The following is an 8,806-nucleotide window of genomic DNA, read 5'->3' as shown; positions in this document are numbered from 1 at the left end:
ACACTTTAGACTTACCTGTCTTGCCAGGGTACCCACAGCACGGAGAGCCCATGGAATACACTGATATGCACCTACTTCAGCTATACTTATCCTGCCAGGGCTCTCACTGAGTGGAGATCCCTGGGAACCCCACCTCACACCAGCCACAGCTCCAGTAACCCGGCAAAAGCTACCAAGCACACATAATCTACATGGGGGACAACCTTACAGAAGACCATTCCTTCAAGTTTAGGAAAAGCAGTTGTCCCACTAATTCATAAAAATAAACACAGAAAGTCAAGCAAAATTGGGAGACAGAGGAATATGGTCCAAAAGAAAGAACAACACAAAACCTCAGATAATGAACTAAATGAAATGAAGAGGTGAGGAGAGGAAGATGGCAGCACAGTAGGAGGATCCTAGGCTCACTGAGTCCCATGAACACAACTAAATGACTATCAAATCTTCCTAAACACCTTAGAAATCAACCTGAAGACTGACAACCTGAAGACAAACTCCACAACTAAAGGGACAGAAGAGGCCACATCAAAGAAGGTAGGAAGTATAGAGACATGATTGAAGGGAATAATGGATTGTGGATGCTGCAGAGGGGAGGGAGCCATGGTCATAGAATGTGGCAAGAGAGAGTAGACCACACAGGGGAATGCACAAAGAGAACATTTCCCCCAAAGTCATTAGCTTGGAAAATGAGAGGGCTGAACTTTGTAAGTTCTTGCAACCAGCAGGGCTTAAAGCCTAGAGTTTAAAGGCCAGGAGGGTTGGCTGGGATGGAGCACTGAGGGTACTTCCCTGCTCCTGCAGAGAGGTTAGGTAAACAACCCAGGGGCAGACAAAGTGGAAATGATGATTTGAAGAATGCCTGGGGCACACAGGTGGGAGATTATTTCCTTTTCTCAGAGTGTTTCTCTGAGAGGCAGCAGTCATGGAGATACCTCACCTAGGACAAAGGAGCTGGCTGATGCCATCCACCCCCCCAACCCATTTGCATAAACACAGAGGCACCAGCTGGAAACAGGACAGAACTCACACTGGCTACCTAACTTGCTTACACCAAGCCCCACAGCTCTGTGCCCTGGTGGGACTGCCCTTCTCAATCAAGCTTGCATCAGTCTGAGTGTGACAGGCCCTTCACCCAGAAGATTGGCACAAATGCCTGCCCACACCATGTCTCTCCACCAGAATTCTGCAGGGCCTCAGTTCTCATGGAAGTATATCAGGTCACATTTAATAAGCAGACCAGAGCACAATTAGTTAAAACTCATCACATTCTGGCCAAACACCAAAGATTGCCAAGAGCAGGCAAGGAGAGCCTCTGCAGATAACTGGCATGAAGGATAGCACAACCAAAAACCAACAGCAGAGCACATGCAGAACACACCAGAGACACTTCCTGAAGCACAAGGCCCTGGACACATGTCTTCTTCACAAAGCCATTATTCTCAGGAGAGGAAACATAACTGCTTTTTCTAACACAAAAAAGAAGGCAGAGACTTAGACAAAATGCCAAGATGAAGGAATTTGTCCCAAATGAAAGAACAGATGAGGCCACAGCCAAAGATCTAACTGAAATACATATAAGTAACATGCCTCATCGAGGATGTAAAGTAACAATCATACACTCACTGGGCCTGAGAAAAGAATAAAAGACATCAGGGTGATCCTTAATACAAAGATAAAAACAGATAAAAAAGAATCAATCAGAAGTGAAGATTGCAATAAATGAGAATAGAAACAGGCTTGATGCAATGAGCACTGGGCTGGAAGAAGCAGAAGAACGAATTAGTGACCTAGAAGACAAAATAATGGAAATTAGTGAAGCTGAACAAAGGAGAGAAAGAATTATAGAAAACAAGAATAGATCTAGGGAACTCAGTGACTCCATCAAATGTAATAACATTCATATTATAGGAGTCCCAGAAGAAGGGTGGGGGGAGGCAGAAATTTTATTTGAGGAAATAATAGCTAAAAACTTCCCTAATCTGAGGAAGGAAACAGAAATCCAAAACCAGGAAACACAGAGAAATCCCATCAAAATCCCATCAAAATCACCAAAAGCAGGCCAACACCAAGACATATTATAGTTAAATTTGTACAATATAGTGATAAAGAAAAAAATCTTAAAATCAGCAAGACAAAAGAAGCCCTTAACTTACAAGGGAAGACTCATGATGGTAACTGCATATCTGTCAAAAGAAACTTAGCAAGCCAGAAGGGATTGGTATGATATATTCAAAATGCTGCATGGGAAAAACCTGCAGTCAAGAATTCTCTACCCAGCAAGGCTGTCACTCAGAATAGAAGAAAACACAGTTTCCCAGACAAACAAAAACTAAAAGAGTTCATAACCACTAAACCAGCCTAGCAAGAAATATTAAAGTGGACTCTGAGCTGAAAGGAAACACCAGAAGTGACAAAGAAAAAAAAGGAACAGAGAAAACCACCAGAAGCAACAAAATAAGTGGCACTGAATATGTATCTATCAATAATTACTCTGAATATAAATGGACTGAATGTTCCAATCAAAACACATAAGGTGTCAGAATGGAGGGAATAAAAAACAAGATCCATCTATATTTTGCCTAGAAGACACTCCTTTTAGACCTAAAGAAACTACAGATTGAAAATGAGAGGATGGAGAAATATTTATCATGCAAATGGACATCGAATGAAAGCCAGAGTAGCCATAGTTATATCAGACAAACTAGATTTTATTTTTTTATTTTTGTAAATGTTTGTTTATTTTTGAGAGTGTGTGAACAGGGGTTGGACAGAGAGAGGAGGACAGAGGATCCGAAGAGGGCTCTGCACTGACAACAGCAAGCCCAATGTGGGGCTCAAACTCATGAACCATGAGATCATGATCCTGACACAAAGTCAGAACCTCAACCGACTGAACCATTCAGGTACCCCCAGACCAACTAGATTTTAAACCAAAGACTGTAACAAGAGATGAAGAAGGACACTATATCATAATAAAGGGGACAATCCAAACAGAAGGTCTAACAATTGTAAATATTTATGCACCCAACATGAAATGACCAAATATATAAAACAATTAATAACAAACATAAAGGAACTCATTGATAATAATACAATAAAAGTAGGGGACTTTAACACTCCACTTACATTAATAGATCATCTAAACAGAAAATCAACAAGGAAACAATGGCTTTGAATAAAACACTGGATCAGATGGATTTAACATATATTCAGAACATTTCATCCTAAAACAACAAAATACACCATATTTCAAGTGTACATAGAACATTCTCCAGAATAGATCACATATTAGGTCACAAATCAGGTCTCAACAAATACAAATATTGTCTGACCACAATGCTGTGAAACTTGAAATCAACCACAAGAAAAAACATTTGGAAAGACCACCAATACATGGAGGTTCAACATCATGCTACTAAACAATGAATGCTACTAAACAGGAAATTAAAGAAGAAATAAAAAATAAACCATGGAAGCAAATGAAAAATGAGAACACAATGGTCCAAAGCCTTTGGGATGCAGAAAAAGCAGTCCTAAAAGGGAAGTATATAGCAATACAGTCCTACATTAAGAAGCAAGAAAAGTCTCAAATAAACAACCAAATCTTACACCTAAAGGAGCTAAGAAAGAACAACAAGCAAAGCCTAATGCCAGCCAAAGGAGGGAAATAATAATAATGAGAACAAAAATAAATAATATAGAAACTAAACAAATAATAGAACATCAATGAAACCAGAGACTGGTTTCTTCAAAAAAATTAATAAAATTGATACCTCCCTAGCCAGACATATCAAAAAGAAAAGGGAAAGGAACAAAATAAAATCACAAATGAGAGAGGAGAAATAACAATCAACACTACAGAAATGCAAACAATTATAAGAGAATATTATGAAAAAATATATTCCAAAAAATTAGACAACCTGAAAGAAATGGGTAAATTCCTAGAAACAAATAAACTACCAGAACTGAAACAGGAAGAAATAGAAAACTTGAACAGATAACCAGCAAAGAAATTGGATCAGTAACCAGAAAACTCCCAACAACCAAAAGTCCAGGGCCAGATGGCATCACAGGCAAATTCCACCAAACATTTAAAGAAGACTTAGTACTGGGGCACCTGGGTGGCTCAGTTGGTTGTCTGATTTCAGCTAAGCTCATGATCTTCTGGTTCATAAGTTCTAGCCCCACATCGAGCTCTCTGCTGTCAGTGCAGAGCCCACTTCAGATCCTCTGTCCCCCTCTATACACCTCCCCCGCTTGTACTCTCTCTCAAAAAAATAAATAAACATTTTTAAAAAGAAGAGTTAATACATATTCTTTTTAAACTATTCCAAAAAATAGAAAAGGAAAACTTCTAAACTCATTCTATGAGGCCAGCATTATCCTGATACCAAGACTAGATAAAGATGTCACTAAAAAGGAAAACTATAGCCAATATCTCTGATGAACACGGATGCAAAACTTCTCAATAAAATATTAGCAAACTTAATCTAACAATACATTAAAAAAAATCAGTCACTACAATCAAGAGGGATTAATTCCTCAGTAGTAAGCGTGGTTCAAAATTCACAAATCAATCAACGTGATATACTACATTAATAAAAGAAAGGATAAGAACCATGTATGATCTTTGCAACAGATGCAGAGAAAGCACTGGATAAAGTATAACATCCATTCATGATAAAAACCCTCAACAAAGTAGGGTTGGAAGGAACAAAGCTCAACAAAGCTCAACATAATAAAGACCAAATATGAAAAACCCACAGCTAATATCATCCTGAAAGGGCCAAAACTAAGAGCTTTTCCTCTTTGATCAGGAAAAAGACAGGAATGTCCACTCTCACCACTGTTTTTTTACTGTAGTGTTGGAAGTCCTAGCCATAGTAATCACACAACAAAAAGAATTAAAAGGCATCTAAATAAACTTTCACTATTTGCAGATGACCTGATACCCTATATAGAAAACCCAAAAGATTCCACCAAAAAATTGCTGAACTGATACATGAATTCAGTAAAGTTGCATTATGAAATATCAATGTACAGAAACCTGTTGCATTTCTGTAGACCAATGATGAAGAAGCAGAAAGAAAAATCAAGGAATCAATCCCATTTAAAGTTGCACCAAAAACAATAAGACATCTAGGAATAAACCTACCCAAAGAGATAAGAGACCTGTACTCTGACAACTATAAAACTCTGATGAAAGAAATTGAAGATGATTGAAAAAAACAAATGAGCAAAGTGAAGAAATGAAAGAGAGAGAGAGAGAGAGAGAGAGAGAGAGAGAGAGAGAGAGAAACCCAAAATAGACTCTTAACTATAGAGAACAAACTGATGGTTACTAGAGGGGAGGTGGGCCCAGGGTTGGATTAAATAGGTGATGGGGATTAAGGAGTACACTTGGTGTGATGAGCACCAGGTGTTGCATGGAAGTGCTGGCTCACTAATTTGTACACCTGAAACTAATATCATACTGTATGCCAACTAAAATTTAAATAAAATCATTTAAAAAGATAAATTAGTATTTTAGAAATTTTTTTTTGCAAAAATGCATGTGTATGTTGAATGTTCAGCATATGAAGTTTCCTCCTAGCTCTAATACTCTAATTCCAATTGTAAAGATAAACCAGGATATTTCTGCCTTGTAAAAACCAGAGCTTCAGAATACAGAAGGTAGCAAGGATTGAAAGTGGGAAATTCAGAACAGATACACCAAGGTGAGGTCAACATCAGTAGGAATTTCATGACTGTGGTATGTGACCTTGGGTAAATCACTTTTCCTTTCAGGGCTGATTTTCTTATCTTGATTTTTATTTATTTATTTATTTTTTAAAATTTTTTTTTTCAACGTTTATTTATTTTTGGGACAGAGAGAGACAGAGCATGAACGGGGGAGGGGCAGAGAGAGAGGGAGACACAGAATCGGAAACAGGCTCCAGGCTCTGAGCCATCAGCCCAGAGCCCGACGCGGGGCTCGAACTCACGGACCGCGAGATCGTGACCTGGCTGAAGTCGGACGCTTAACCGACTGCGCCACCCAGGCGCCCCTATTTATTTATTTATTTTTTAAATGTCTATTTTATTTTCAAGAAAGAGAGAGACTGAATAAGGAAGGGAGGAGCAGAGAGAGAGGGAGACAGATGAGTTGAAGCAGGCTCTGCACTGAGAGCACAGAGCCTGATGCAGGACTTGAACCCACAAACCATAAGATAATGTCCTGAGGCAAAGTCGGCCACTTAACCGACTCAGGTGCCCCAATTTTTGTATTTTGTTAAGTTTTTATTTCAATTGCAGTTATTTAAAATACAGCAATATTAGATTCAGCTGTACAATATAGTGATTCAATGCTTCCATATAACACTGGGTGCTCATCACAAGTGCACTCCCCAATCCCCAACACCTATTTAAACCATCCTCCCACCTATCTATTCTCTAGTGACAATTAGCTTCTTTTCTGTAGTTAAGAGGCTGTTTCATGGTTTGTCTCTCTCTGCTTTTTTATCCTTTATTCATTTGTTTTGTTTCTTAAATTCCATATATGAGTGAAATCATGTGGTATTTGTCTTTCTGTGACTGACTTATTTCACTTAGCATGATACTCTGTAGCCCCATTCATGTCACTGCAAATGGCAATATTTTGCACTTTTTTATTGCTGAATAATATTCCAGTGTGTGTGTGTGTGTGTGTGTGTGTGTGTGTGTGTGTGATCTTTTTTTTTTCTCGGATCTAGGGTTAGAGTTTGGCTTAGGGCCAGTGTTAGGGTTAGGGACAGGGTGAGGGTTAGGTTTAGGGTGAGAATGAGGGTATGTGCCTGGTATCCTGCAGTTCAAAGACCTCTCCAGAGTTTTAGGTTTATGATTAGCATTAGGGTAAGGGTTAGATGTTAGGAGTAATGGGTTACAGTTACATTTCATGTTAGGGTTAGGGTCATGGTTATGGTATGTGCCTGGTATCGTAGTTCAGAGACCTCTCCTGAGAATAAAACGCTAGACTTCTGCTGGGGTGAGAATAGACATGGCAGCTATCTACTGAACTGAGGCAAGGAGGATATTTGGCCCTCTAAGTGCTCTTTAATTAGGTATCAATTGTTCCTTCTCACACCCATTTTTAGAAATGTCACCAATTCTTAAGGTTTTGGTATCTTCTCAAGAATGGAAAGAGACTCTGAACTATAGAGAACAAAGTGATGGTTGCCAAGAGGATGGTGGCTGGGGGATGGGTTGAATAGGTGATGGGAATTAAGGAGTGTACTTGCTATGATGAGCACCAGGTGTTGTATAGGAGAGTTGAATCTCTACATTTTACACCTGAAACTACTATTACACTGTATTTTAACTAACTGGAATTCAAATAAAAACTTAAAAAAATAAATCAAATGGGGATAAGCAATATGCCTGATAAGGACTTTAAACAAATTGTGCTAAAGATGGGTTGGAGAAAACAATGGAACAACTCAGTGAAACCTTCAATAAAGAGACAGAAAATATAATAAAGAACCAATCAGTGTTGAAGAATACAATAACTGAAATAAAAAAATACACTAGTGGGAATCAACAATAGATTTTCAGATGCAGAAAAACATATCAGAAATCTGGAAGACAGTGTAATGGAAAGCACCTGAGCTGAACAACAACAAAATTTTTTTTAATGAGGATGGGTTAAGGGATCTCTTGCAAATGAAATGATACTATACATAGAAAACCCTAAAGACTTCACAAAACCATAAGAAGTAATAAATTAATTCAGTAGAGTTGCAAGATGCAAAATTAATACCCCCAAATCAGTAGCATTTATATACACTAATAAGAAAGTAGCAGAAATGGGACACCTGGGTGGCTCAGTCGGTTAAGCATCCATCCAAATTCAGCTCAGGTCATGAACTCACCATTCATGAGTTTGAGCCTCACTCTGAGCCTGGAGCCTGCTTCAGATTCTGTGTCTCCCTCTCTATCCTCCCCTCCCCTACTCACGCTGTGTCTCTCTCTCTCTCAAAAATAAATAAACATTAAAAAAATAAAAGAAAGTAGCAGAAAGAGAAATATAAACAATTAAAATTGCACCAAAAATAACAAAATACCTATGAATAAGCTTGAAAAACTATAAAAGACCAATACTATAAAAACAATGAAACATCGGTAAAAGAAATTTAACATGACACAAATGGAAAGATGTTCCATGCTCATGAATTGGAAGAATAAAAAAATTCAAATGTCCACACTACCAAAACAATCTACAGATTCAAAGAAAGCCCTATCAAAATACCAACAACATTTTAACTGGAAAAAATAATACTAAAATATGTACGACACCACAAAAGACCTCAAATAGCCAAATCAATCTTGAGAAAGAAAAAGCTGGAGGTATCACAATCCCAGATTTTAAGATATGCTACAAAGCTATAGTAATCAAAACAGTATGGTACTGGCACAAAAATAGACACATAGATCAGTACAACAGAATTGAGAGCCCGTAAATAAACCTATGCTCATATGGTCAATTAATTTCTGACAAAAAGCAAGAATATACAATTTGGGAAGAATAGTATCCTGTAGTATTACCCTAGGGTTGTCCCCAGTAACTATTGATGAGCACTGGAATGCTGCTGAATGGCTCATTCTCAAGTCAAGAGAGGGAGACAAGCACAATTATAATACAGGGTAATTATAAAATCTAGAAACATATTTTTTAAAATAAAGTCTTGGGGTGCCTGGGTGGCTCAGTCGGTTAGGCATCCAACTCTTGATTCCAGCTCAGGTCTTGATCTCGCAGTTCATGAGTGCAAGACTTGCATCAGGCTCTACACTG

The sequence above is a fragment of the Lynx canadensis genome, chromosome X, assembly GCF_007474595.2.
Source record: "Lynx canadensis isolate LIC74 chromosome X, mLynCan4.pri.v2, whole genome shotgun sequence".
Lineage (NCBI taxonomy): Eukaryota > Metazoa > Chordata > Mammalia > Carnivora > Felidae > Lynx > Lynx canadensis.
Note: the sequence above shows the minus strand (reverse complement) of the source record.